A 26,419-nucleotide genomic window follows, 5' to 3' on the forward strand; every position below is an offset into this window, starting at 1 on the left:
AAACATATCCAGTAGCTTATGTTAAATTTAATACGCTCTTGCAAATGCTTAACTAAGAAGTTAAGAAAATTGTGGTTATAATATTTCTAAAAATAAGAGAAAAACTTCAATTCTAAAATGAATGCTGAATTTTTAACCTTAGTTTAAAGCATGTTAGCATATTAGGGACTTAGAATATTTTCTTAAATTTCTGCTAGATTAAAATTTCTTTAAATCAGATTGAATTTTCTATCATTGTTAACATCTTATGTTAAGTACATTCAAGAGTGAACCAAATAGTCACAAAAATGTTCAAATATTTTACATTTTAAATATTATTAAACTCAAGTGAATGTGTTTTTATTGAAAATATAAACTTTCCAGTCTTTCATTTCTCCTTTTATCTTTTCACTTCCTAATTATACATGCAACCAAATGCAAGCAAAATATAACTATAAAATGTGCACCTTAATTAGTGGCAGCCTAACAGGTTCCTAAAAAGGAATTAAATGCATAACGTGTGTGTGTGGGGGGGGAGTTGTGTGTCTAATATATTAGCAGCTATTAATGCTAACAGAAAATCTCTGGTTTATTAATGCCACGAGTTCCATCACTGTCTCATGACTTCGTCTATATGACACAGCTGAAACTCTCCTGCAAAGTTTTGTTATTGGTCAGTTTCACATAATACCCAAAGGCATAGTAGAATCACTTATAAAGAGACTAAGGTAAGAAAGAGGTAGAGGGCACACACAGCAATACAGTAGTTCTGGCTTCCATGTCCCACAGAGAAAAAAAAATTGAGTCTTTGCAATGATCTCTGATATTCCACGTAATCTAAACTCATTATATCCCCAAACTCACATCTTCCATTTCCCTGGCTTTCCCTACTCCTGTCTGACTTCAATCGTAGAAATTCCATGAACTCTCCAAACGTCCTGCCACCTCAGCCACAATTTCTTCCCTGTGCCTGTAACATTCTTGATATGGATATCCTGACAGCCCCAACACTCCCCTTCTTCAAGTCTCTTCTGTAGAGACTTTCTCAGTGGGACCATACACCTCCATGAACTCCACACTTGCTCCCCTGACTCCCATCCTCCTCTCTGTTCATTTCCCTTTAATAAATGGCACCTAGTCTAATGCACCACGCCATTTCCTTTAGCTTTAATATATTGTCTGACTCCCCCAGGAAAATATGTGTTCCTTAAGAATGGGGATTTGGGAGAGTGGGAGAGATCTGTGATTTACTCTGATGCCTCCCCAGCACACTTGGCACAAGGAAGACTGAAAGAATGTGTTCTAGAGTGTTATATTGAGAAGATTGTGAAATAAAAATGAAATGTGAAAATCAGAAATATTCAATTTTTTTTGCTTCTTGTGAAAAAAACTATGGAAGATGGGGTTTATCAATTATCCTCATATTATCATTTCCAAGATCACCAGATCTTATAGACCAAGTTACTTTTATTTAAAATATTGATAATACTATATGCCAAAGTCTGGACTATGAAATTCTGTGAATCCCATGTTCAACATTTATTCTGTCACTGACAAAAAATAAATAAATAAATAAATAGATCACATCTGAAGGACTTTCAGCTACTGAAGGGCACTTTACAAAAAGACTGGTTCTTTTCCACTTTGTTCGTGTGTTTGTTTGTTGCTAGGCAGTGAACCTGGAGCACTTGACCACTGAGTCTCAACTCTATCCTTTTTTATTTTGAGACAAGAGTCTCACTGAGTTGGTGAGGGTCTCATTAAGTTGCTGAGGCTGACTTCTAACTTGCAATCCTCCTTCTTCAGCCTCCCCAGTCACTAGGAAAAACAACTGGTTCTTAAAACTGCTGTTTTAAGCCAGGACCTTTGTGATATTTAAATGTTTTACAGTCCAAAAAATAATCTACTGACAGGAGTACTTTTAAAGTTACTGGAACCTAAGAATAAGAATCATTGAAATAAACAGCAGGTCAAAAGGCAAGAGTGTGTTATGATCATACTTTCCAATTAAAAAAAAAAGATAAAATCTTCTGTATTTTAAAAAATGATTCTAAGAATAGAAAAAGTTAAGTTCTGTTCATAGTATCTTTGAGCTAAAAATGATTTAAGGGATATCTGCCTCCACTTCTTCCTTTTATAAATATCTAGAGACAATCAAGAAATCTTTGGGAGCCAGGCACAGTGGCACATGCCTGTCATCCCAGTGGAGGCTGAGGCAGGAGGGTCGGGAGTTCAAAGCCAGCCTCAGGAAAGGTGAGGCACTAAGCAACTCAATGAGACTCTGTCTCTAAATAAAATCCCAAATAGGGTTGGGAATGTGGCTCTGTGGTTGAGTGCTTCTGGGTTCAATCCCCATTACCCCACCCCCCAAAAAAGAAATATTTGTGAAATAAAATGAAGACAAAAGTTTTTATAATTTTCTGTAGTTCATACGAAATGGCAGAAGCAAAAACAGAACAAGCAAACTAACTTGATAATTGACAGAAGTAAAAAAGCTGAAGCGGGAATGGTAAGAATTAGCCAATTTTAAGATAAATTAAAAGGAAACAAAATCAGATACCCTAAAGCCCCACCATGAAACAGGTAAATCAGAATATGGAGAATGAGCTAGAAATCTACATTTTTAATATTTCCTATAGGTGATAATAAGATAAGCCAGTTTGGGAACAACAAACAATGGCCAGGTAACTTCATGAACTAATTAATAATGATAACTCATGAACTAATTAATAATGATATTAAAAGGCTCTTTTTTGCTCTCAGTTCTGTTATAAAGAGTAAAGAACAAAAATATTACACAATTTGCTTGAGGACAAATTGTCTTCCACCAGTCTATATGACAAATGTCTCATTAATTCTTCATTATTGTATAAGCAGATCACAGAACAAATCTCTCCTTCTTGCTCTCTCCTCCCCCACTCCCTCCCCTCTCTCCCTATTTTTGAATTTCTAGGTTCAAGGAAAGTCCTCAGAATCTATAGTTAGAATTAAAGTTTAATCTCATAAAAATCTAAACTATCTGCAGTTGAGCTTGAGGGTATTAGGAATCCGCATTCATTTGCCAAAATTCAAATATATTGTTTACTTTCTCAAAATGTAGCCTATTTCTACTCAACAGATGTTCATTTATAGAGCTATGCTAACTTTAGATTTAAGTTTTAAATTGTGGAGCTTGTCAATCATATTTAAAAGAAAAAAGATATTTTAAAAACTGTTTCTAAACATAGTAGAAGATGAACTGGCCCATAAACCTTTTCTAAGATAATTATTTCAATATGTCCATTTCTTTTTACTTGAAACAATATTTTCAAAAGTACTGTTTATCAAATTGTCATACTTGCTCTTTAAGCTCATCTCTAATTCTTTATAGCCCCCCCTCCAAAAAAAAAACTTCAGGAAGTTCAAGTAAAATTTTACATAGCATATTGAAAACCAGCATCAATCGCAGGATTGCTATTCAACACAGCAGGTGAGAGGTTAAAAGAGTATGCAGTGATGTACAATTGACCACAGCCAGGAAGGACAGAATAACATATTCAGAAAAATAAAATTAACTAAGAAAATTCGTAATTATTTCCAGAAAGCATTTTGGAAATGCTATTTATAGAAGCATTCTAGACCAAGACCTCAGGTGAGTGTCCACAAAGGTGAGCAGCCAGCAGTAGTTTTAAACATCAAGGATTCAGGGTCTGAACTCTGTAGATTCTAACTGGAGGCCTGTCATGTAGCCCAGGAGTCTGTAATCTAACATATACTTTGAGTACTATATGTACCACACTTTCAGAATTATAATTTAAGCTTTTTAACTCAAACATTTATATTTTAGAGAATTATACAGAGGACTTAAGAGACTAGTGAAGTCTTTGGGATACATGCCTATGTTCAAGTAGGTGTCTCAGTGCCACAAATTCTCCCTTCTGCCTTAAATCCCATCACAATGAGTAAATGGAAAATAAACTACCCATAATTTGCTCTTGATTCCTATGGGGGGGAGCATTTAGGCTGACACCACCTCTCATGAGATCAAAAAAGACAATTAAAAAAAAAAAAAAAACGATCTCCAGAGAAATGTTTTCCTGGAATTATCTAATTCTAATGAAAAAAAAAAAAAAACTTTTCTCTTGTAAAATCTGAATTTCAATCATCAGATGGCTTATATTTTAAAGGGATTGAACCAAATGAACACCATCATGTGCCTCCTGGATCCTGTTTGCTCATTGACAAAGATAATATAAGAAAAAATACATGATGAGAATAACAGATTATGTAGTTATTGATCAAAAAAGTTTTACAAGAAGAGCCCTTGCAACCTGCTCTATTGTAGGCCAAGCTCATGTGGTCAGTCTAATCTTTTGTCTATAGTCAGGAAACCAGTTAGAGCTATTTCCTTCCCTAAATAAATCCTGGCTCTTAATATCGGTGTTTTACAAACATCAAGGGAAACAAACACTCCCCCTTTACATACCTTTGCTCTTCACAGTCATGCCTCACAGAGAGGCTGCACTTTGCCAGGACTCTGAAGGCCCATACTGCTTTTTATTTCCCCTCAGATTAGACTAGACACAAAACAAAGTTGGTAGTAAGATTTGAGGAATTTATCAGGCATATTAAATGTTTACCATTTCTATCAAAATGTAGACAATTTAAAGTTCAAGTGGTTAGAAGAAGGGTACTATACAAACTGATTTGTCCTTTAAAAATTGTGCAAATGTGACCTAATGTAATGTAAAAAAAATGCAAATGCTATTAACCATTAATATGGCTTGCTGTTTAAAATATGCATACAAATTTAAGAATAAGAAAACTACTTTGTTGAAAGGTCTAGTTTTCAATTAAACATGAAAAAATGCTTATAGGGAGAAATGACATTTTAATAGCCAGGAGATTATTTGTCCATAATAGGCAGTGCTCAAAAAAACACTGGTAAAGTTAGATTCTAGTTTTAACTTTTTCACTAACTAAGCTGCATGAACTGGAACCTCATTTTCTCTCTCTGGATTTTGCATTCTTCATCTTTAATAGAAGTCTGTTTCACTCAACAATCTCTAAATTCCTGAACAAGTTGAAGACTCTCTCATTCTAGATTAATCAGGGAAGGGTTTTTACAACTAGTTTTACTGAGCAGTTTATAAAAAGAAATGCCTATTCTGGTAAGCAAGCAAGGGAAATAAAAGAATTTACAAGAGACTGCTCAGAATCACATCAGGGTCTTATTTCCTAAGCCAAGTGACTAGAAATACGTTATGTTGATTTAATTTAGACAAAAATATACTCTTCAGTATCTGAAGGAAAGAAAGTTTTAGCTGATTGAAGAGAATTCAAAGAGCTTTAGGACTTCAAACAATTCTTGCAAATCAATTTACTGATTTCAAGTACGTTATCCCAGCATATGGATTAAATTGTGAAAGAGTATAAACAGGTCAAATATTAAGTCAGTAAAGGCTTGAGAAAAAATAATTTAAGGTTTTACTTGCCCTCAGTTCTCTATAATCAAATTATCTCCAAATGTGGAAAGGTTTTCCCGCCATTTTTATACAATACACAACTTACCAAATACCAAATTTTTATGTCCATCTCTCCTTATTATTATTAAAATATTTCACAGAAAAAAAAAAGGCTTCATGTGGCTGAAAATCAAGAAACGTCACTTTACGTCATTTTATGGCTGCTTTAAAAACACTTCTATTGGTAATTTTAGGTGAACAGCCTCTTCAGAATCTATACAATTCATTCTCTTCTGCTGCAGATGAAGAAGCCACAGCACATTGAGGTAAAGTGAATTATCCAAATCAAACAGATAGTGGCCAAGCAAAACCAATACCTTGTCTCCTCACACCTAGTGTTCTTCATTTCTTTTTTTTTTCACTATTTTTTTATTGATTGTTCAAAACATTACAGAGCTCATGATATATCATCTTTCATACATTTGACTCAATTGGGTTTTGAACTCCCATTTTTACCCCAAATACAGATTGCAGAATCACATCTGTTACATACTCAGATTTTTACATAATGGCATATTAGTGACTGTTGATTCTGCTACCTTTCCTATCCCCTACTATCTCCCTCCCCTCCCCTCCCCTCCCATCTTCCCTCTCTACCTCCTCTGCTGTCTTCATTTCTTTATAGTTTCCAAGTTTCAGTAAAATGGTTATAGGAAAATACTGTCCAATATATAAATGCTGTCAAATATTTCAAATATAGAAAATACTATACACCCAATTCTCCTCTTGGATATTCATTAAGCACTTTAGCCAATGAAGAGGTTCTTGTATCATCCTGCCATAAAGAAATTTTCACTTAATTTTGTTCAATTTGAAATCCCTACTCTTCCTCTGTTACACATAGCTTATATATAATTAAAACATCATCACAGCTACCATATGATCCTTAAAATGCTTACCTCAATCAAGGGCCAAATTTTGTTCTAAAACCTACGAACCAAAAAAAAGCTACATTATTTAACAAATTTCATCAGTAGAAGTCTAGATCAAATATGTGAATCCTAGTCCAGGAAATGAAGAACATTAATTTAGATCAGGTCAAAGTTATCTAAGCAGATATACTGATCAGAAATTCTGGGTTCAGTATGTGAAATAAAGCAGCTGGACGTGTTTCTAATATTTGCTCAATTAGCTTCATGAAACTTGCACTCAACTGGAGCCTAGCATTAGTAATTAAGGTTCCAAAACTTCTTTTGGTAAGATGTAGAGGAAATATTTCAAATATTAAGGAAAACAGGAGTGTTGTGTCATGAAAAGGTTTTACTTGCCCTTAGTAAAACCTTTCATCAAAAACCTATTGATTCATCTCCTAGCTAGCCCAGAACACTTCCTTTATCAAAGCATTGAAAATACCTTGTGAAAGAGGCCGGACATCCTTGAAAACTACAAAGTTGGCTGTCCTCTGTGGAACAGACCTTCGTGAGAGGAGAGGCTGCCATTGAAATGGGTCCCTCAGTTTGATAGGCATGATAGAATTCCTGAGTGACAACACAGCTCTCCACCACCCAAAACAAGGCTAGTTCAGTTACTGTAATGAACTTCCGGCAGGATGATAATTAATGTGGTGCTATGGCAAAGAGTATAGCTGCATTTTTTGATGATTTCTGACAGCTTTTAAGCCCACTCTCTCTCTTTTCTTTCTGCCTACCTGGGAAAGTGAGGAGAGTCTACTACTTCCTTGGGCACCAGAAGAAGTTCAAACCATAGCAGCCACCCTAAATCTGCTTGTGCCTGCCCTGCTCTCCATACAAGAGAGTAATAAGCTGCCTTCTGTGTGAATAATAAGCTACCTCTCAAGTGCTCTGGGTACATAGTGTCACCAAACCCAACATCCTGCCTATTACCTTGAAGAGAGCCCCTCCACTCTTTGTGTAATGATCATCAGCTGGATCTGATCAGCACTGACCTTTGGTAATGGCTAGATCAACAGGGAGTCTGTGTCAGACAGACTCCCAGGTGACCCCAGTGATTTCCATCTCCTGGTGTGCAAGCCTTTCTTCAGTCCCTTTCCCCTAAAGTATGGCTGAGATCTGCTACTTGCTTCCAACCAGTACAGCAAAGGTAACTCTTTTATAATTATACATTATACGGCAAACGTTGTGGCAAGTCATGCTCATGATTACTACACACACACAGTCTTGCTAGAACAGAGGCTAGACACTCTCACTCTCTTGCTTGAAATACATGGCCATGTTGGAACAGTTCTCATGTCAAGAAACTGCAATAGGTTTTAGGACCGAAGGGCAATGTCCAGCTAGTAAACAGAAAGCATTCCCTGCAGTCATACAGCCACAGTGAAATAAATTTTGTCAAACTGAATGAGTTTTTAAGTGAATTATGTCCCATTGAGGCTACATAAGAGAATGCAGACTGGCTGATACCTTCATGGCACCCAACTCAACCATGCACCTGGATATTAAGATAAGTGTGTGTTGTGCTGAGTGGCTAAGTTTGGGGCAGCCTGTTATGAATCATAGAAAACTAGTACAGATCCATTAAGACTTACATGGATCCATAGCTTTAAAAAAAGAAAAAGAAAAGAAAGCTGTCTATAATCTGAACAGATAAATAAATGTTCCACTTCATTCTTCACACAATGAAGAGTCCTTTATCCAAATCGTATCTCTGCGCCATTGCATGCTGCCTTGAAATGGAAGTGATTCCAGCTACAACTGAGAAAGAATTAGGTAGCTCTACCACAAATAATGCTGCCTGCACTTGTCAGGCTAGCGGGTTATGATTGTCAGGCAATTCATGAAGTTATGGAGTTAATTTTTCTTCCTTATACATTTAGAGATTCTAAAAACACCACCCCATAATTTCTCCCAATAGCAGAGGGTGTAATTGGAGAGGACTCCTCACTGATTGGAAGAATTATCATATTGACCTTATGATCTGTGGAAAAAGAGGTACCATGATAAGAAAATCAGAAATGTCATAAGTGCCTCTTTCTATCAAAATATTAAAATAAAAGCAGCATAGACTCTTCAGCAGATCAAACCATGAACATCTTCAAAGATACAGAATTGGTGATTTATATTATATACTTATTTAATTCACTTGTTTGGTCCATCAGCAAATAAACATATTTTTTGAGAATGGCAATGAACTTTCACAAATATCCTATGACTTTAATATCAGCTACTGATATTCCAGGTATAATCTTTTTATTCAGAACTGGAGCTTGGCCTTTAGTTTATCATTTAGTCCCATATCTGTTATGCTTTAGATCTTAAATGTCCCACAAAAAACCTATATGCTGAAGTCTTGGTCTCCAGCCTGTGGTACTACTGGGGGTGGTGAAGTTTTAGAAATAGAGTCTAGTAACAGGAAGGAAAGTTATATCCTTGAAGGGGATATTGAGAACACTGCTCCTGCTCCTTCTCCCTTTCTTTCTCTCTCTCTCTCTCTCTCTCTCTCTCTCTCTCTCTCTCTCTCTCTCTCTCTCTCTCTCTTTCTTTTTGTTTCTTGGGGGTTGTTTGTTTGTTTTCTTCTCAGCTCCATGATGTAAGCAGTTTCTTCTGGAGCGTGCTCTCTGCAGTGATGCTCTGCCCCATGACAGACCCAAAGGAAGAAGAGCCAAGAAACCTGGACTGAAATTTTTTGAACCGTGAGTCCAAATCAGTCTTTCCTCCTTTAAGTTGTTTATATCAAGTATGTTGTTAGAGTGATGGGATGCTAATACAATATTAAAAAATTTTTTCCTTATATCTCAATGAACATAGAATATCATACTTAGTTACTTTCATCTGGCAAGAACAATAGGTCATTTCCAATGTCTTACCTCAAGACTACTTGAGCTCTCTCAATTTTTAATATAATATTATCTTCAGAGACCAATATCTTATTGTTCATTTACATTAATAAGATCATGCTTGTGGACTCTAATGATCCAGAGATACTTTAGACATCATTGGAAAGGAGATACATTGCAGGCTTTGGGAAAAAACTGGAAAACAAAATTACAGAGGACATAGCAATTTTTCCTCATTGTAAATTGTATTGATTGTAGGGACACATTTGTTCAGCCACCTGCCATGCTTTCACCACAATCCACAGTGGAAGGTTTAGTGAATGTCTTCTTCATTTTTATGGTATCCTACAAAATACTGCATCTGACTAAGAAACTTATTAAACATCACAAATATGCCAACCTGCTGTTGTCCTAAAGATTTAGGAGGTAGCACACACCTAATACACCTAAGCAGCTGAACCTCCAGATTTCTTTGACAGCTCAGCCATGTTGGCTGTTTTCCTAGATGCTACTATTTGCTTTCAACCAACTTAAGATGCAGTTACTAACTTAGAATGAACACATGGAACCAGGTATGATGGTACACACCTGTAATCCGAGTGGTGCAGGAGACTGAGGTGGGAGGATAGAAAGTTCAGCAACTTAGTGAAGCCTTAAGCACTTAACAAGCACTTGTATCAAATAAAAAATTGAAAAGCTGGGGATGTAGCTCAGTGTTAAAGTTGTCCCCCCTGGGTTCAATCCCTGGTACCACCAAAAAAAAAAAAAAAGGAGAATAAGAAGAAAGAACACATGAAACTTGAAATCAAGAGATGGAGATAAGGGTACTACCTATTGTTTTTTGTGCACAGGACACATGTTGGCTAGTTGTAAGAATTTAGAATCCAATGACCTCCTAGTGCCAGAGTAATTATTGCACTGAACTAGAAATTCAGATAATTGCCTAGTTATTTTTGGATCCTCATATCAAGAAACCAAATAACTCCCCCCCCAAAAAAGAAGACTGAAATACCAGGTGACTTTGTTTCAAAATATCATAAGAAAATACTGCACAAAATCAAAAGTGGAAGAAGCACAGTTGATACCTGAAGCTTCCTAAGTTGCCACATCCAGTATTTAAACATTTACAGGAGGCCACCACAATCCAAAATAAATCAAAAAAGACTCAGATCCTTGAAGAATGTGGACATGTGTCCCCACACCAGGGAAATAACCTAAACTGTCTAAGATACTGGCTGATGATGAATAGTAGCTGAATGAGCTGTAGTAAAAGGAGGTAAAACAATACAATTATGGTGTCATGAACAGATATATAAATGAAGATGGAGGACAAAGCACATATGTTTTCATTTTCCATATCCATAGATATCATAACTAATATATAAGTCTATAGTAGTTAGCTTCATGGCTTTCTACTCCTTTAAAGATATCAACTTAAGACAATAAATAAATTACAAGAATAAATGAACATTACCCATCCAGGGATAGAAAGAGGGACCAAGGGGCTTGATACAGAAAAGGGGAAATTTATCTAACTTTGTACTAGAAAAAGCTGTGTTGTGTTAATCAGGGGCATTTGATTATAGCTTCTACTATTTGAAACATTTAGAATGAGTAAAGCATAAATGAATAGATGGTTGAGAATCAAGTATTGTCCACAAGTCACTGATGTTTTTATACCTCTATCCTCTTGTCTTCTATGCTACAAAATCTGGCTTCTCACTTCTACTTGCAGCTGTAGATTTGCTTCTGCCAATGAGAAGCTCTCAGAGGACATTTGGAAAGCATATATGAGGCCAAAGTCTTCATCCTGACACTAGCTCTCCCAGAAAGTAAAGCAATGAAGACCCAAGTATTACACACCAGCAGCAGTTTCCTAATTCCTGCATTATAGACATTGCCATGTGTTCCTGAAATCAATGGTTCCAGGGTTAGCCCCTGAATCCAGCTCCACCAGGACCTCCAACAATTTTGTAACCACATTACTTAAGTATAATATTTTGTATGCACATTATTACAGCCCATGCTGCTTAAAATATCTAGACTATTCCAAACTTAGGAAAAGAATAAATTGTTCTTAATCCAATAAATAATACTATAAAAGAATTACAGAAAAATTGTTCTTAAAGGGTGTACAAAAAAAAAGATGCCAATCACTACCAATTCTATTCAATGTTGAATTAAACTAGTAACTAGCACAATGAGGTGATAAAAAGACATAAAAGGCATAAGTATCTGAAAGGAAGAAATAAACTATCATATTCACAGAGATGACATGGTTTATACCTGTTCTATATCAAAAGAATCTACAGAATTCATAAAGGAATATAGCAAGTTATTATATAACAGATCAATACAAAATAATCAATTGTTATTTGAATATAACAACAATAACAAGAATGGAATTTATAATGCAACAACTTTTTTACAATAGCATTAAAAATCATCAAATATCTGAGAGTATCTAGTGAAATATGAACTAATTAGAAAGAAATTAAAGATCTAAATAGGACCACTACTCCTTTTCTCTCCCGGTATACATCTATAAGCTCCTTGAGAAGAAGGGCTACAGTGTCTGGCATGAATTAGGTGTTCAAACAGGTGAAACACATTTAAAGACAGGAAGCTATTCAAGGAGAAAATAAAAGTGTTTTAAGAGAAAGGCAATCTACAACACCTGACCAAGCAAGCATGCGTTGGAGTTAAAAGGATCACATTCTCCAAGTCTTCAATTTAAATTTCTCATTGCTCTATAAGAAGTAAATTGTGCTTTAAAAAACATCTGCTTTAGCAGCTTTTATGTAAATTACATATCTGTTTCCTAATTATTTTGGACTGCGGTAGTTGATTAAATACAGTAGGTTTGAGAAAGAACTCCTTAGATTGCTTTCATCTAAAATTCATTTTCAAAGAGATTGTGAGCTGAATTGACTGACAACTTAAGTGCTGAGTTATTCAGACGAGAGATTGGGAATCTGAAGTTTTAGTTATCTTGATGCATTAGTACCTTTAGAGAGAGTATCATGAGAAAAATATTGGTTTTCTAAAAGGGTTAAGTATAGGAGTTGTCTAGGAATTTAAGAAAAGAGCTATAGGACTTGGACACTGGGACACACCCCTCTCTTCTAATAGCCATGATGTCTAGAGAAAGCAACTTCTGACAACAGTAATAACTAGCACACTTCCTGTGTCACATGGGCAGTGAGAGAAGGCTGTGTCCCCCTTGGGGCTGCAAGTCCATATGGTATTTTTATTCTTCTCCGTACCTGTGGTATCCAGAAGTTACTAAAATCTCAATGAGTTTTGATGCATGCATAAATAAATTAAGAATGAGTGCTAAGTCTTGTCTCTCTCTCTCTCTCTCTTTTTTTTTTTTTTTGGTAAATAAATGACAAGGGCAATAGTATCCATACAATTAACATTTTACCCAGGATATTATTGTATGGGGTCATGTAATTTATAGCACTGGAATAATTTTAAAAAGTAGGTATAAAATTTTTTTACCTAAACTTAGCTCCCAACTTCCCTTTTCTGCCCGGAGTAAGAAAATTTAATCTTACAACTGCAAAAACTTGGTCTCATTTGGTTTAAAACTCAGTTAGGGTAGGTTGACTCTCAGTCAATTTAGGGCTCTCCTGCCGCTTCTTGCTTTATCCCCGGAGGGCATCTAGACTTGGGGAGTCTATATAATTTTGTGGCCTCAAGAGAGGAATGTACATTGTAGAAATAAAGACTACCCAAATAGAAACCAGCAAAGTCTATTAATTCAGAGCTTGCAAGGGAGTCAGACATGATTATCTGTGCTTGGCAGAGGAGCCCGAAAGCCTCATGGTGGGGGAAATGGAAGGCTTCAGTGTGCCCTGCTTTGATGTTGCTGGCACAGGAAAGCCAGAGGTGGGCTAACTACAAGCAGAGAATTGTACCCGATTACTTAGGGGAGCTTATTTGGCTTCTTCTTAGGTTGGAAATAGGGAGGGAGTCAGTACAAAAATTCAAGAAGCTGGTAGTTAATGACCCTAATCCAAGCCTTTTGGACTGTTTGCTGGAGATGGTGGTTTATCTTTATATAATGGCTATCCAAATGTTTTGGGTCAGAGGGTTGTTTTTATGTATGAGCTGGCCATCGTTCATCTGTGTATACCATGTCTCTTCATTTAACCCACATGGTTTTCTGCCATTTCTGTCCAGTTGTTCTTTATCACCCTGTTGGGCTAAGTCATCCGACTCAGCTAAAATTAATTACGTTCACTGTATTTCCATAACCTGCAATTGTCTGAAACCAACACATCACGGGTGTGTCTTCTAGGCCTCCATCTGTCTTAGCCCCTCCTAGAAGTTACAGAGGGTCATGTAGTAGAACTCTGGAATGCTGCTGTCAGACATGCTAGACTCTGGCCTTCTCGACAAGGGGCTTCCTCTTGACCAGGGCACACCCAAGGCTAAGCAGACAACAATTCTCTATGCTAATGTTGGTTCCCCCCAACTTCTCTGGCATTTCCATTGGACTTTCTGTCACGCGACTTCTCTCCAGAATTTAGCACAGGAAATGAGACACGAGATTTTTTTTCCTCTAATTCCTTTTGCATGGGAAGAGGGAAGGGACCATATATCCTCAATAGTTTTTCCATTCTAAGGTTTATAGAATGTATTTTTAAGACTCTGTAGGATTTTGTGCTTAGAGTTAAAAGATTTGGGAATTAAAACCAGAATAACAAGCCCATCATCTCCCAGCAGATAGTGGCATCTCTATTCAGATGCATGCCATGGCTCTTGGGTAAGGGCTTTTCCAGAGCTTTCCAGTAATCCTAAGAGATCTGAAGTCAAGACCTTAATTCTTTGTTGGCTCTCCACTGTTCCTGTCTGAAGGTGATAAAGAGAAAGCCATCATTCCTTCATTACTATTTGAGTGGTCTTGGGAAAGGAGGAGACAGGCTGGGTAGGTTCTTGCCTGGGGCACGCAGAGAGGTTTATAAAAAGAACTGAAAAATATCATATTAAAATCTTTCTCTGTGTGCATCATTTCTCTGTGTGCTTTCATAAATGTTGACTAATTTGATGCTTAAATAATCCTGCACAGAAATATAGTAGCCAATTGTTACTAAAAAAAAAAAAAGAACAATCCAAAGATCTGATCAAAAGTCACACAATTTAAATCTAGCAAACAAAAATATATTTTTTTAAATAGGAAAAGCACTACTCCTTTAAAAAATTTAGAATGTACAAGAGAAGTACACAGGAACAGAAATGGCTTGTTACAGACATATTCTTAATATGGATTCACAGCAATTTTCATACATTAAATATTTGGTATTCTTTGCCTCATTCTTCAGTGAGCAAACTTAAGAGTAAAGTATAATCTCAAAGGGAAATGGATCCTAATTATGTGGAGATAATGCTAAAAGTAATCAAATTGGCATTGTACTTTTAAAAACTCTTATTGCAAATGGATACTTGGCATCTATAACTTATAGTATTTAATTTTATCTTAAATCTTTCTGAGCCCATTAACTATGGACCAAGTGTTTATGCTATATAAGTCTCCCCTATGTTCATGTACCTTGTTATCTTTTAAGAAAACGAGGGGCAAATGATGTGCAACAGTTTCAGAATTTAATTTCTATTTTAAGGCTCTTTTCTATGAAAATCGTCATGCTCAGGTTGTCTTTTTAACCTACTGGAAAAAATTTTTGTGTCTCAGTAAAAACTGCATCCTCTCTATCACATTTCTTTGAATTATCATATTCTGGCCCTGTTCATCATTAAATGCAAAATAGAAACACTCTGCAAGGTGTAGGTAAGTAACAGATATATAAAAGTCTGCTGCTGATTTTAATTGACTCCATCACCCCTTCACCATAATTAACCAGTATAGTCTCCCTAGCTGTTGGTCTCAGCATCCCTTTACACCATACTGATTTTTTCTGTTTTGAATTAGCTACAATGTTTTCCTGATTCCTTCACATCTTTAAAGGAAAATAAGTTCTTAAACAGGGATTCATTTTATGTCTGCATGAAAGGTATGATTGTAGATTTTTTTTTGAGAATTATGATTTAACAAACCTTTGAAAAGCTATTTAGCATTTGTTGTCAACAACTATAAAAATGTTCAGATCATGAGTTCAATTAATTTTACCTCTCGGAACGTGTCTTAAAGTGACCCTTTTCAACATTATTTATAATAATACAAAATTATTTTAGAAATATCTTAAAAATTTAAATTTTAAGCAAATTTTTATCATGTATAAAAATCAAAAAATTATTAAAAAGCAATTTCAACAAAGTTGTAGACACAAAATCAACACACAAAAATCAGTTGCATTTCTATAATACTAAAAAAAGCAATCCTAAAAAAAACAAATTAAGAAAAGAATCATATTTACAAAAGCAACAAAAAAATGAGGTTAGATCTTTACCTTATATCATGTACAAAATTAATATGATATATTCAATGAATTAAATGTAAGACTTAAAACTATTAAATTCTTAGAAGAAAACAAGAGAAAAACCTTCAATTATTAGATTTGACATAACTTCTTGGATAGGACACTGAAAGCACAGAGAACAAAAAAAAATAGACTGGACTACATCAAAATTTAAAAATTCTGTGAATCAAAGGCATTTCATGGAATGGGAGAAATATTTGCCTATTATATATTTAATTAGTATTAATATCCATAATATATAAAGAACTCCCACAACTCAACAACCAAAAAAATAAACAACCAGAATAAAATATAGGCAAACATACTTTGGGCAAGGAACAATGGAGAGTTATTGTCAAACTCCACATACTGTATTGGATATAGAATTTCAGTTTTTCAAGAGGAAAAGAATTGTGAAGTTGGAGGATGGTAATGATTGCCCAAGTATATTCAGTGGCATTAAGTATATCATGTACTTAACTATATCATGTACTTAATGCCATTGAATATACTCAAACACTGAAAAGTAAGAGAAAAAAATTGTTATGTGTATTTTATCATAATTAACTTTTAAAAGAGCAAGCCATTATAAAAACTTTTTTTTTTACTTTGTGAATTATCTCATTCAATCCTTACATTCACCCTCTGAAAATTATGCTGTTTAATACTGTGAGGCAGTATAATCTGGTGAAGAACATCAGGTATAGAAGTCAACTACCTGAAGTTTCAATTCTGGTGTTACCATTTTCTAAGCAATTACTAATCTTTCGATTTCTCATGTTTTATGTATGTTTAAAAAAATGATTTAACATATGCAAAGCACTTGGCAACAGGCCAGCAAATAGGAAGTGTTCGACAAAGGTGAACCATTATTATTTCCAGGAATAAGATAACTTTTCCAAAATCATATAACTAGTAGATAGTGAATTGGACTCCAAAAATCTAAGCTATCCTATGTCAAGTGAAACAATATCTCAAACAGTCATTAAAAATGGTGTTTTTTTTAAAATTTGCACTTCAGGTTTGTACATGGGTATTTCACTCATGTATATTCTTGTTAAATATATATTCATATCCCCACAATAGACTATTAAATAACAAAGAGCAAAAAACATTGTAACTATATGGAATTCTCTAACTTTTAATTTAAATACACACATAGAATACACAGGAATAAAAATCTTTGAATATAATGGCAGCTAATGGATGATGAAATTGCCACTAATATTTTTCAGTACTTTCCAAAATTTTTATAATGAGTATACAATTCATTTATTTTCAGGAAAAAAAAATAAAGATTCAAAAATTCCCATGAGTAAGCTTTTTTTTAAATGAGTAACTTTTCTATTAAAAATATTTATGGAAAACAATTCAGATGATGTAATGAAGTTACCATACCCAAATAAATAAACACTCCCATAGGAAAAATTTTCTAGCACATTATAATTAGTTTGCATTTGAATTTACTCTATATTATTACCACTTCACATATCATAATTTATGTTGTTCAGAAATAATTAAATGGCAATGCATAATTATTACCATATAAATGGATATACCTTAGGTTTGAAAATTATTTCTATAATATCTTATATTCTTTTCAATCATTTAACTGAAAAGTTCATCTAGAATTTTTCCTCTACCTTTTAACTATTGTGAATAATCCTGACATGAATATCAGTGTGCAGATATTTTTCAAGACCCTAAAATTGCAGGAACATATGGTAATTTTATAGTTAATTTTTTGAGGTACTATCATTCCCTTTTATATAGTGGCTGCACCATTTTGTATTCCCACCAGCAAAACACAAAGGTTCTAATTTCTCCATATCCTTGCCAGCATTTTTTTTTTAATAGTTGCCGTCCTAATTACGTTTAAGATGGTATTTCATTGTGCTTTAATGTTGGGAGTTTTTTTATGTTTTCTTTTTTTAAAAAAAAAAATTTTATGACTTCTGGCACCTTTACTGGTTATTTCTCCTTGTCAGGAGTCATCAGGAGATGCGTGGACACAATGATGCATCTCTAGAGTGGACTGGTCAGTAAGTCAGAGAAGCTATTGTTTGTGACTCACAGTCACTGAATATCCTTAGGAGCTGCAGGTTATCTCCAGATGGTAATCACATTTCCTTAGTCAGAAGGAAGAAATTATGAAACTGGCAACCATTATGGGAAGCAATCACATATATAACTGTAAAATTTTTTACAGCTTCTGAATTTAGTAACATATACAAATATTATCAATCTTCTAAAAATGTTTAAAATTTTTTACATGGATTCATTGCCTAAATGATACCAAAAGGAATTTTTTATAGTGTAAATTCTTTAGGCATCTAATTTTGTCAAATGTGCAGAACATTTTCTCGTGATGTATGTGAAAAATGTTTGTGAACATAACTAATTACAAATATCAATGCCACTAAAGCCAATTGAAAACATAATTTAAGAATTAGTTATCTGGCTATTAGAGAAACATAACCACATTAAGTACACAGAACACAAACTTATAATATATAATATTTAAGATACATGAATTCTGATTGGAGAAAAAAGTCATGCATGTTAACCAGATTAAAATAACCACTAACAAAATGAAGGATAATTATGTATTGGGTACTATTCTAAGTGCTTTAAATATTTTCATTTACTTAGTCATCACAAAAATCTATGAAATAGGTACTATTATTAGCCCTGGGATCCAAATGAGAAAATTAGGCATGGAGAATATAAAGAACTTGATAAATATGTATTAGAGAAAATCTTAATCCAAATTTTGACCCAAAGTCAACACTCTAAAGGTACCTTCCTGACTCCTGAGATGAAGATGTTAATTGGGGCCTCCTTCCTACAAGAAAATTAACTAAAATTCCCTCAATATTCACAGTTTCTAACTTTGTATGGATAGAAATTGACACTAATAATTTTCCTGTGATTTTCTCTGACTCTGGTCTCTAATATCCCCAAATTTTGTTTTTATTCTAACTTAACATAGATGTAACATGCAATGAGCTAACTCTAAGTTAGGAGGAAAATTATCTTTCATCAATTTAAACAAGCTAGCAATCTTTACGGAAGAAACACAAAGGAATCTCATAGTGCAATACAGAACATAATAGGATTTTTCTTTTATTTCAACTCCTCTCATTCAACCCTCTCTTTACCTACCTTGATCCCAACTACTCATCAAGCCATTTTTACCAAGAAATATGTGTTCTCCCAAGAAGAATTCTGATCATCAGAAATTATCTTGTTTTGCATAAAATATAACAATGCAGAAGGAATTAACATGCTTTTAAAAATATTTATTCAGCATCTAATCTTAACCAAGCCAGAAAAATCTATGCTTCAAAAGCCTTTAGATTTTGCTGAGAGAAGAAAGATAATAAACAGTCAGATACATGAATGAAAAACATCATCAAGTGACCAGGACTTTGCAAAAAAAGAATTGCAATAGGTTTGAGTTCAGATGGAAAATTGGGTTATCTGTGAAGCTCTCCTTGAAAGATGATATTTGTTCTCAAAATGCAAGGAAAAGAAAAGAGCCAGACAGGTCAAGCAGAGTGAGGAACTGCACAAAAACCCTAAAGTTGGGAGAATTACTATGTGTTCTAGAACAGAAAGGCAGCCAATATGGCAATAGTAGGGGGATCAGAGAAAGAGTGACCTATTTCAAGGTCAGGAATGGACAAAAGGGCATTTGAAGTGCAGTTAGTGAGATAGCAAGAAGTTTGATCTTCATTCAGAGTTGCATTAGTAAGCGTTCAACTAGAGAAGCAGAACCCCTGGGAATGAAAGAGAAAAGGGGATGTTAATACAATTGTAGTAGCTGGTTAAACAGTCTGCCTGTTGCTTCTTTGTCTGGATCTGATCCTGTGTTCATCAGGCAAGCATTTAGGAAGAAAAACATGGGCATAAAGTAGGGATGAGAAAGGACAAACTGGAATTCATGAGGGCACACAAGGATGAGCTAGGAACCACAGGGGCAGGCTGAGCAATGCCACCACAAAAGTGGGAAGACATTGGGGAGTTTAAGCAGTGGAATCACATAATCTAATTTTTTTTACCACGGCTATTATGATGGTAATAAACTAAGTTTGGGAGAGAGTTCAAAAACAGGATAGCCATTTGAGAATCTAGTTGAGCAAGTAGTATTCTGGAAAATGTTTAGCAATCTTCTAGGGGAAGGGAAGAGGAAGATTTGTACATTTGCCAATTTCTACAACAGAATACCACTTAGTTTTAGCTACCAAAGGTTTAACAACCAGCTCATCAACTTCCCCAAAATTAACTAGCAGCACTTCCAAGTTGGTACCAATCAGCTCCAGTACACTAATTAGTCTAGCTACTTAGATGAAGAACGTTTGGATGAAGGACATGGAAGGAAGTCTGCAAAATTTAAAAGATGCTTTGGAAACAGAATTGAAAAATATTGCTATTGCTTTGGATATAGCAATTGGGGAACAAAAGAACATATTTTTTTTTACTTGCAGTTGGGCAGATATTAGTGTCCTAGGAAGTTTACAAAAATATGAAATGTTCTATTTTAGTCATGATAAAGCTCAACATAAATATAAAACAAGCAGTAAGTATTGAAGTTTCAATTTCTGAGGGAAAGTGTTAGATTTCAAAATCATTAGCAATGTAATTAATATTTGAAGTCATTATACAGTCATCCCTCAGTATCCATAACTATTTCCAGGATCTCTTACTGATACCAAAATCCACAGATTCTCAAGTCTCTTACATACAATGGCATAGTATTTACATCTAAACCATTTGTACCCTAATATATATTGTAAATCATCTTCAGGTTATAATATCTAATAAAATGTAAATGTTAAGTGAATACTTTTTATGCTGCATTGTTTAGTGAATAAGGACCAAAAAACAACTATACATGTTCAGTACAGAGATAATTTTTTCCCCCAACATTTTCCATCCCTGGTTGGCTGAATTCCTGAATGCAGAACCTCTGGATATGGAGAGCTAACTAGCAGTCATAAATGATAAACTACCCCAAACATATCAGGTTAAACAAGTGCTTATTATTTCATAGATGCTATTGATCAGGACTCTGCCTCTAATTCATAATTTCTAACAAGGTACCAGTTGAATTGTTGTTCAGGGCTGTGGTCTCATTTGGAATCTCATCTAGCAGAGGATCCATCTTCAAAGTGACTAGTGTGGTTTTTTTGGCAAGACTCGGTTACTCCTAGGTTGTTGGACTGAATGTTCCTTCAGTTCCTTGACACATACATAACAGGTCGTTCATTTCCCTCACAGTGATCACTTCTGAGTAATAACAAACCTGAGAGAGAAGCCAGTGTTTTTGAAATATAATCTTGTGCATGGCATCTCATCACTTTTAACATAATTTATTTGTTGAAAACCTGCTACCAAGTCCAGACCACAGTCAAAGCAAGAGGAATACACAAGGGTATGAATATCAGAAGGTAGAAATTCTTCTCGATCTTCTTAGAGGCAGCTTGTCACAGCGTGTAAATAAATAACATCAAGCAGGTAATTATGGAGAAGAGAAAAGGAGGTTCATGGATTTGACTTGAGCCCATTCCAACATTTATGGTTGTAACAGAAGAGGAAAAGCCAACATAACGGACTAAGAAGGAACAAGAGAGTGAGGTCTCACAGAAATAAGAAAGGAATATTTTAAGAAGTTGATAGTTATCAACTGTGAAGTATCATAGGAGAGGTCAAGTAGGAAAAGTGTCCCTAATGCTCAACAACAGGGCAGATATGAATGACCTTGGAGAGACCTATTATAGTTGATTTATGAGGCTAAAACACTGTAGCAGATTGAGAAGATAATGTAAGAAATGCAACATGAATTACTTTAAAAAAAAAAAACTTTTCTGTACCAACTAAGATACAAAACATAGAGAATTATAATGATGCCTCTAATCCCAGCAGCTTAAGAAACTGAAGCAGGAGGAGCACAAGTTCAAAGCCAGCCTCAGCACCTTAGTGAGACTCTAAGCAACTTAGCAAGTCCCTGACTCAAAACCAAAAATTTAAAAAACAGGCTGGGAATGTGTCTCAGTGGTTAAATACTGCTGAGTTCAATTCTTGCTATTTGGGAGAAAAAAGTACTTAGAAGTTGAGATAAAATATATGCTAATGATATTCTTTGGTTCTCAGCTCAATCCTGACCTAAAATTGAATATTCAGAATTTTCAGGCATATGATATTTCAGACTTTTCAGTAAACATCCTCATTTGTTCAAGTCAGTTAGAAATAGGTTTCTGGTATTTGAGATTGAATCCCAATTAACATTCTAGTAGATATCTGTGCTTATTTTTTGGTGTCCTGGGAAAGCATGTATCTTGAATCTGACTTCCTTGGGTATGAGATACCTTCCTTGGAGGTTCTTTCAGCATTCCTGAAAATATATCCCTCATGTACAATTTCAACAGAACTTTCAAATATTGTAAGTTAAATTAACTTCAGCTCAAGTAGAATCTCCCTCTAGAGAAGCCAATCAAATGAAGCAAGTCTTATTATGCCCAGACACTGAACACTGACTAGAATTCGGAGTGCAGGGAAAAAAAGCCTAAATGTAATGGACACAGCTAAGCTTTTTACATTTGAGTATCTACCTATACCTTGACCGCACACACTAAAACCTATGCCTTATAATAATTAACTGTCCATACTCAATTGCAGGTTTTGAAGTAGCAACTTTAGTTTTGTTCCTGGGATAATGTCTGAATGTACTTTGCTCCATATGCCACCAACCCTTGAAAGGCACAGAGCTCACAATGAAGCAAAAACATGGAGAGATGCTCTAACCAATAGGAGGCATGCTTAAGGTAGGAGGAGAAGGTTCCTAGTCTACAAAGAGAAGCAAAAATGAACCATAAGATTATTGTTTAGGAAATAGGAAAACAATGATACAATAGCAGACATCTATTCATGAAATGGTATTTATCATACTTTATTTACTACCTTGAAAAAAATTTATGATTTTTACATGGTCACAGAACAAGTAGAAAAATGAGATGTGGCTCATAATTTGTAAAGCTGACTTAATGCACAGTTGTATTACATCTCTGACAGTCATAAACATCTTTCTTTCAATCGGGTAAGAGACAAATCTCCCATGCATGTGGCCTCCAGGACTACCCTTGCCCTATGATGATGGGTCTGTATCAGTTTATTGTCTTTTGCAAAAGAAAAAGACTACTTGGGCCTCTTAAAGAAGACATAGAATTATTTGTATAAAATGATTTCTTGTTGAGGGTAAATCCTTATTCCTTAAAGCAGCATGATACATACATCAAAAAAAAAAACTCAAAATTGGGAAATTCCATAAAAGACAGTTTACCCCTTCTATCTTATATTTGTACTACTCTGTGGTATTTCTGTCCACCCTTGAAAATCCTTGGGAACAAAGAACTCACGAATTTGTAGGACTAATAATTCTAAATATAGGTAACTTTCACAGAATGCATTTCCATACATTGAACATAAAATTCCAAGTACTGTGAACTTGAGCCAGGTACTTTTCTTGGATGTTTTGTCATTAGATGTTATAAAGAATTTTTTATATCAACCTCCTTTAATCTTTAACTGACCCTGTTTCATAGCCTTACAAAGAAAAACTAAAATTTATAGAGTTTCAATGAATAGTCTATTACACGTAGCTAGTAAACACACACACACACACACACACACACGTGAATATGAATGATAATGCAATAGGTGTATGAGTGGTGTTTTTGTTATTATGCTGTATAATTTATAAACTCAAGACAAACATGTTTGTGGCAGTCAGGCAATCACCCAAAATTGCTTGGTCAATGAATCAGTGAAGTAGCAAAGTAATTAGGCTGATGATCTTGGTAATGAATCATCCAATAATCCAGAATTAGTAGACAGATGGCTAAAGAGCAAACAAAGGTTTGTGAAGTTGCTGACCTTTCTATGGCCTTTCAAACTTCTCAAAAATCAGTCTATTATAGAATGAGCTATAAGTGAAAGCAAGGGGCTCCAATTTTTTATGGCTGCAAAGCAAACTTCCCAAAATCCAGTGATGCAAACAACTATTTTATTATGTTCACAGATTTTTGTTGGTCAGGCATTCATGATGTACAGAGCAAAGCTAGGACTATGACAGTTTTTAATTGTTATTTTTTATTCTTGTGTTTTGCTTTGCAGTGTTAGTGTTTCCACTAGAAAAATTCAAAAGCTAAAGGAAACAAAACAAGTGGGAGATGAAATCATATAAATACTTATTATCTCATATATGCAACAAGTAACACCAGAAGTGTGGTAGACCTTAGCTATAGCAATTTGCTTGGTTTCCAAGAGCAACAATTCCAAGATGACCAGGTAGGATTTGTCTTGCTTTTAACATGTCTCAGAAGTAGCAGCTATAATCATAAATGCATCCAAAAGCATGGTGGAGACCACATTACCTTCACCTTTCAATGGGAAGAGGGTTAAGAAAATCCTACAAAGTGTGTGATGGGGAATATTTTTGAATACATTTTTGAGAAACGTAATTTCCTGCTGTCTGCATTCTGTTATTCCCAATTCATATAGTTTTCACCTGCAAAATACATGCCTAATCCCCATCAAAATCCTCAAATCTAATCCATTTTATATTATCAGCCTCCAGATAAGCATCTTTTTATGTAAATGGGGTTCAAGAGCACATGGAATTCCTCAAATAAGATTACTCTGTGCATCTTCTTTACAGAAACCTTGTGAATTCAGGTTATCTGCTTGGCACACAACCAAAATACAATGGTGAGAGATTCATAGAATAAGTGCTACAAACGCTACTATTTAACTAGGTTGGAGCCAGGAAACTCATGGGAAGCATTGCTCCATAGCAAATTTGAAATCCAGCATGCTTCTCGATTAAAACTAAGTCCTGCTGCCTGAGGGTTGTTTTTTCTAAAGCTCTTGCTCCTTCCTCTAAGCTCCTGGTTCTGCCATCTGGGCTTTGCCTTCTGAGTCTTCCTGCCTGCCCTCCAGGGGAACCAGTGCATGGTTGCAGCTGTGCATTTCCTTTCAGCATCTTTTCTCACAGAAGAGGAAGCATCCCAAAAGAAGGAAGCAGAAGCAGGATTGCCTTACTAGCCCAGCTTTGGCAGCCACAGCCCATCATTTTATTATAGTCGTAAGTATTCCAGATTTAAGAAAAAGGAACATCATATACCCTACTTCTCAGTGACCGAAGTGTTAAAGACAAAATCGAAGGTCACATGGAATTGAAGATAATATTTTATCTATTCTGGAACAGCACAATCAACCACCCTGGGGATTTTTACTTGTTTGGTCATTTAAAACTGAAGGATCTTTACTGGATCTTTAGAATCTTAAACTTATTTAGCTAATACTAAGTAAATCTAGATAGGAGACAGCCTTCCTTGAAGGCAAAGTGGCCAGTGACTTTTGTGACAAGGAAGAAGCCCTATTACTATGTAATTAGCATGCCTTAATCTCTTTCCCCTGGCAATAAAAATATTTTGGCTAGGATGCAGGAGGAAAGAAATATTGAAAAGCTTGCCTTGAAGAAAATCATTTGTTTCATACTTCCTTAAAAATTTTGAATGGGTTTGATTGTCATCTTTGCTTTGCACAGTGATCTTGGGACCATGCCTTTAAGAGAAGCTCTACCATCTACAACATGCTCCCAAAATAGTGACAAGTAAAAAAGGGGAAAAAATCAAAGTGTGGTCAAGGTTTCTGTGGGCTAGGTTTGAAAGAGGCCTAAGTGCATTTAGCATCCCTCAGCCAACTCTATAATATAGCAAACTTCAAAAAAAAGACAGGAATGTAGTAGAGTCTGTGCCCAGAATGAAGAGGCCATACATCCAACTTTCTCTGAAATGTGTTCAACTCACTCTTTACCACCTTGTCAGTTTGCCTTGAATCTCCACCTTTGCATATCACTGGTTCAGTTTGGTCTCTCTTCATAGTTGTAGAAACCATATCCCACCCTTTCCTGCACAGGTCTGCAGACCCCAGGCTAGCTAGCCCTCTGGCTTCTAGATGTTTGGGTAATAAATGTGGAGAGAAGGTCTGAAGTCAAGAGGAAAGAGAGATCATCTTATTAATTCCCTTCTCTAACTTCCATACCCCTGGCCTTTTTTGTTCTTGCTCCAGTCATTTGAAGCTAGAGCTCCCACAAGGGCCTCAATCTCTCTAGCACCAGCCCCTCTCCGGGCACCCACATCACTTTCCATCCTCTGGTTGTTGACAACATCCAGTAAGACCAGTTCCTTAGTATTTACCATCCTTTTTGGTTCTAGAACCCTTTCTACCGCTCTGTAAATAGTCCCTTCATTGAACTGTCATCAGCACTACTTTCCATGATTGATACAATCATTCCTAGCAGTTAATTGAATTTGACATATAATTACTGGAGTCACATTTATGCAAGCGTGGCATACATAAAGTAAAATAGAAAAGGCCTGGCTCGGCATTAGTTATCCATCGCTATATGTCAATAATGGTACCAACACCATAATTCAGTGGCTTTAAAAAATTCCTCTCTCTTGATTTCTGTGGGTAATGTATCTGAATGTAGAGGGTCCTTTGGCTTTGGATCCTATAAATAGGCTGTAATCAGGACATCAGCCAAGGCTGTAGTCATCTCAAGGCTTGACAAGGACAGGCCAAGCTTAATCTCATAGCTGCTAGTAGTATTCATTTATTACAGCTGTCATTCAGAGGCCACTATTGGTTTTTTGTAATGGGCCTCTTCATAGGACATTTCATAACATAGTCAC

Source organism: Ictidomys tridecemlineatus, chromosome 6, assembly GCF_052094955.1.
Source record: "Ictidomys tridecemlineatus isolate mIctTri1 chromosome 6, mIctTri1.hap1, whole genome shotgun sequence".
In the NCBI taxonomy this organism is placed as follows: domain Eukaryota; kingdom Metazoa; phylum Chordata; class Mammalia; order Rodentia; family Sciuridae; genus Ictidomys; species Ictidomys tridecemlineatus.